This window comes from Hyposmocoma kahamanoa, unplaced genomic scaffold (genome assembly GCF_003589595.1).
Source record: "Hyposmocoma kahamanoa isolate Upper Pololo Valley unplaced genomic scaffold, ASM358959v1 157, whole genome shotgun sequence".
Lineage (NCBI taxonomy): Eukaryota > Metazoa > Arthropoda > Insecta > Lepidoptera > Cosmopterigidae > Hyposmocoma > Hyposmocoma kahamanoa.
The window spans coordinates 1,606,623-1,612,622 of NW_020653561.1; positions in this window are offsets into that span (position 1 = coordinate 1,606,623).

Consider the following 6,000-nt stretch of genomic DNA (forward strand, 5'->3'; position numbering starts at 1 on the left):
GTATTTTTTTTTTTCAATCAAACTAACTTTTCATGCACTTTACAGGCACCATGGTCACGGCTGGCGGAGTTGGTAAAGTCATTATGTCTAATACTTCTTAAGTATAGTTACAAAAGTTATAAATTTAAATACCATATTCTTAATTTAACAAAGAACATTCCAATTTACTATAGCCTCTTGTTTGTATTAAGGAAGTTGTAATCCTAAGATAAAAAAAATAAATATAATATTTTGTTGCAATTTATTAGAGTACCGGCAGCCCATTTGGTAAGCAGTTTCTTCTCAAGACGCCATCGAAGTTCAGTATCTACATAAGCTTGGTCCACGCCTTTCTCGGGAGCTACAAAATGTTCATAGTTGGTAGTACATGATGTATTGCCTAAAAAAAGTTACTTACAATACTTAATAAGTAATAACTTTTGGAACTACGGGTAGACCGACATACTGTACCTATTGGTCACAGGTGCATCACAGAAAACTAAAACGCTGAGTATAGAACAATAAAAATAAAAGCTGAACGATCTAGTAAATCCAAAAACAATAAAGTGTAGAAGTAATGTTTTGAACATAAAATAGGATATAAAAATATTTTATTAATAATAAAACATGTATTTTAAAGTAAAAGAAACTCACCGATGAGAAACTTATCTCGTCGGATAAAAAGTTCAGATGTTTTATATGGGAATGTTTAATGGTTACATTGCCTGTTTAAATTAAGAGCTTATTGATACAAAAATCGAATAAAAAGAAAAAACAACAATACAATACAGTGAACATAATAAAAGTAGAAACTAAACTATGATAAAGATATTGTGGGAGACTGATGCCTAAACTAGGCTCACAGCCTGTATTTCAGGTCTCCAGGTCTCCAATCCTCGGGAACACATTTCTATGGGTAACATTAACGCAATAACTATATATGCTTTACTGAATGCGGCATGAGTGAGATAAATATTATTTCAAAATTAACTGATTTAAGTTTAGGAAGTTAAAAATATAGAATTTATATATAAAAGTCTAGAATCGAAGAAAAATATAAACACACCAATGGTCTGGTCTCAAACTAGGGAATTCCCTGTATTATGAGAACCAGTACAACGGAATTCTGGGGCACTTCCCAGAACACTCAAACCAGAACCAATTTAGAAATGTTCATTACCAAAATGAATCCTACAAGGATTCGAACCCAGGACCTCCTCAACCAGCGTCCACAATATAAGCCTTTATGCAACCGAGGTCGTCAATTTCTCAATGTGTTTGTTGCAGATCTTTGTTTTTTGGTCTTAGCGGTTGGTTTGGTGTATCGAGGTTGTTGATGTAGTCATCATCTTCTTCGTCATCATCTTCATTTTTGAAGGGCGCGTCACCGAAAGGTTTTCGAGACTTTATTGACGATTTTCTTTCATCTGGTTCTGTCTTCATCATCTTTCAAGGCAGTTGTTATACGGAGACCAGTGAGGACGGTCACTTGGTCACTCCATCGGATAGGTGATCGACTGCGAAGTCTATTTCTCTCCACCTTACCCACCAGTTTGCCTGGTTGTCGTCGAGCAATATAATCAAAATACTGTAGGATTCTCTGGTAGTATTTTATGGCAAGTCTATCTGCGATATTGAGCTGCTCAATTATGGATTAGTTTGTCTTACTAGCGGTCCACGGTATACAGGGCATCCTTCTCCAACACCACATCTCCAAAGCATCTATTTTTTTACGCTCTGTTTCCTGGTTCGTCCACGACTCTAAGCCATATTGAAAAAATTGACAGTACCAACACCGAAAACATTTACTGTCCGAAACAATTACTGTCAAATAAGTAATATTCGACAAAATTAAAAGACAAGTATCCAGTATGAAGCTTCATTCGCATCACGCGTCTTTTCATTTGGTTAAGTATTGCTTATTTGGCAGTAATTGTTTCGGACGGATGTCGGAAAAAGCCCAATACAGCAGATATTTTCACAGCTAGGTTGTTACGACTTCGTATCACACGCAAAAGCAAAAAAGTGTATTATTTATAACAACGTACGTCAGCAATTTTATCGAAGAAACACCGGTGTTTGGAAAAGCATCGATAATTTTCGCAACCACAGTCTTTGTATCGACTATATATAAATACAAAGCAATTTCTAATAATAAGGTGAGCGACATCGTCTACTCTTTATTATTCCTTCCATATTCGTTCATTATCCGCAGTTATTGTTGGGAATAAAGAGAATTCGTATAATGAACGTAGAGCACAAGTAGATGGGAAAGCAGTCTCTATGTTCTATATAATTAGGGTAAAATTAAAGACAGACTTTATTTTTGTATCAGCAAATTATGTTAACTTTCTTTCTTATGTTAACCCGTTGTCCTATGTCACTGGTCCAAACATGAAATTGAATCTGGATTTTATTTTATAATATCAAGTGACGGGACTGGAGTAGTTGCAGTGCCACTCAGAGCTTTAAATCACAAAGATCTGAGGAGCATTGCCACGGAAGAAAAAAACAAAGGAACAATTTATTAGAATAAGACTTACCGATGACATGAAATACTACTACCGGTAATATATGGTAATATTTTTGCAAAGCAGCACAATAAGTCATTTTTCTGCAATTTTAGAGAATTTGCACGAAAGAATGACACAACCATACCATACAAAGCGAAAATGGCGGGCTGAGCTCCAGTAGGTCTTAGGTCGAGACCTAATGTTGGTACGCGTCAGACGCCAACTAACCACTTCTCTCTCTCTCTCTCATCTGAGCGTTGTCCCGGTTGCGTCCTCAGCAGTGTTGCTGCGGAGCCCGGGGTCCGCTTTCCTGCTTTTTCTCCTCCACTTTGCACGGTCTTCGGCATCCTTAGTGGTGAGTCTATTGGCATGCATATCACCCTTGGCGACGTCAAGCCAGCACTTCTTGGGTCTGCCCTTCTACCGGGGCCCGGCGGAGGTGGCATAGCCAGACATTTGTTTCCCACGTAGCATGCCGGTTTCCGTAAGATGTGGCCGTACCACCGTAGGCGGCTTTCTAGCAGTTTATCTGCAATGTCACGGACGTGAAGGCTGCCGCGGATGCGGGAGTTTCTGACACGGTCTTTCCGTGAAACTCCACACATCCAGCGCAGCATCTTTATTTCCGTAACGCCAACTAACCACTTCTACTGTATTTATTGTTCTGTGGGCACTGCCACTGCGCCCGTCACTTTGAGACATAAGTTGACAGGTCTCATGCGCCTGTAATTTCACCAGCACCCTTACCCTTCGAAACCGAAACGCTGGAATTACTGCTTCACGGCTGTAATAGGTATGGTGGAAGTACTTCCATAGACGAATTCTGTCACAAAAAGCTGTTCTGCTATTAAATATTTAAATCCGAATGACGACAAATTATGGTTCTATAAATTTAAATGTCCAGTCATCTTGTATGCATCCATTTAGTAGAATGCCAGCTGCTGCTAATTGAACTTAATTCTCCTGTCTCTGGCATTGCGAAGATCTAGAAATTAATTTTAGTGCTAGTTAGAAGTACTGGAAGGTCTGAGTGAATGTCTTAGTAAATTCTACGAATTATTCTTATGCGATTATGTGTCGTTATTACAGGGAAGTTATCGCAAAGAGACGTAGTAACGAATGTAAACGTTTTACAAAATACGCCTCACTATTTAAACCGGTAATGTAGCCGCGTTAAGTTTCCTGTATAAAAGGCCTGACGGTTTTGTCCGACGAGGCAAGTTGCTCATCGCTGTCAAGTGTGATACTGCGTCCTTGTCCAGAATAATTGTAGCCACTAAGCATGCGCCTAAATTATATGGCCATCGTATTTTCAGTGAGGTGAAGCATCTTAGGTCAATTTCGTTCAATCAATGAATTATTATAGATATATAAATAGTATATATAATAGACATTAGTGAAGAACGTTAACTTTAGGTACCTAGCTGAATGAGATCGTAAGTTTTACTCGAAAGAACCGGCTGCTGAGCACCTGTCTCTTTCACTCCTATGAAAAAACTACCACGATCCATATGGCTTCAATTACGCGAATTTATATGGCAGGTAATTTCGATTGAGAGGGAGTTACGAGAGGCGTTAGAGTAATTAGCAAGACACGAATGTAGGCTTGAACGGTAGGCCTAGTCTCAGTGGTACCTGTGCAAGTTGCACAATTACTTTAAAATAAGAAACTAATATAGCAAGTTTGAATCCTGTAATTGGTAGTACAAATCTAAAATGTAGTTAGGAAGAATTTTATATAGTGAATATATAAAATATAATCTTAGGTTTTTAACCAAGTTTTTACCCAAAACGCCAGGGTTTAATATATTTCTGCCCAAAATCATGGGCAGAAACGGCGAATGTGAAATTTGGTATGATTCCATACTTATTAGAAATTTATTAAAAATATTTTACGATCAAACGATTCGATTTTATTTAGTTTCACCAGCAATCCATACCCACCAAATCCGAAACACAGTAATGCTGATGTCAGCATACTGCTTGGCGGCAGAAATAGGTAAGGTGGCAGTACTTCCCTAAACGAACTCTTTCACAAGAAGCTCTACTGCTACGGAAAATATATTCTGTGGATGTACCTAATGAAACAAAAAAATAATTTAATATCCACTATTCAGTTGGAGAATAGACAAGATACGCCGAAGGGAATCGTGTTAAGTGGACCGTTCGCCATTGTTTTTATCATGTTTGTATTCAGATGAAAATCCTGTTAAAAAAAAAGTGGACGGCACGTATGTTCGAGAACGGCCGAGAATAAATTTCTTAAACCATATATAGAAAAGCCTTTGCCAAGGTCCAGTAGTACTTAATTCTGAGAAGTATTGAGATGTTCAAACACGAGCAACCGGTTAAAGTCTCTCGCAGACACATTTAGGTGTATACATTATTAAAAATCACAATAATAAGCCCTTTTGAAGTCTTGGGATTATCTAGACTAATCGTGTTAGAGCTTACAAACTATTTAATTACATTTCAAATATTTCAATTTTATTTTTTTTTCATTTGAAGTTCATTGAATATTACGATGTTTGACCACCATGACATGTAATTGTTTTTGTGAAATTAATTAGCGAAACTAATTATACTTTTAGCGACATTAGATCAATTTGCTAGTGCAAAATGTAATGTTATGTAATGTAATGTCGCCGGAAGCAATCGAACTATCGACCTTTCAGTTAATAAGCAACCGTTCGTTTACTGGGCTACCACCGCTCCAACAAGTAATGACGAGCAGTAATCATTGTTAGCGGAATACAAAATAAGCAGGCCTAGTTGCCAGGTACAAAGGTTGAACGTTTATAAATATTGGAATTACGTCTTTAGAGGTATATAGGTTCGTTAATTAAAAGAGAAATTTTCCAAGAATTAGAATTGGTATTATTAGAATTTGTTTTCTGTGTAATTACGAGTTTTCAGTAAAAATTTCACGAATATTATCTGTTCATTACTAATTCATTTTCCCGAAAAATTGCTTCTTTTTCGCTATTACCTTTGTAAGTTCTGTTTGCCAGAGAATGTTTTTTTTTTCCAAGTATTTATTTTAAAATCTCAAATATGGTTTCTTTATTTTTATAATAATCAAGTCATGAAAATGCCACTGCCCCGGCACCTTGTGACGTAAGTTGACAAGTCCCATGTGGCAGTCATTTCACCAGCAACCTTACCCTTCAAAACCGGAACGCAGTTATTTATGCCCATTACTGCTTGGCAGTAGAAATAGGTACAATGGCAGAACTTCCCTGGATAAGCTCAGACATATCCAGTTAATTAAATTCTGTACATGGTGCCCCGTTCGCCGTATAACCACACCTCTGCGACTATCACAAGGTGTTAAATGGCTCTCAGGCCTGTGTAATAGACACCAAGATTGCCAACGTAACCGAGTTAACTAGAACAAGTATGGTAACTATATAATATGCACTTAGATGTTACCGTGAAGGTTGTGTATTAATTACTTATGATGTAAAGTAGCTTTAAAGCGATGGTTCCCAAGTAGGTAGTGTATTTC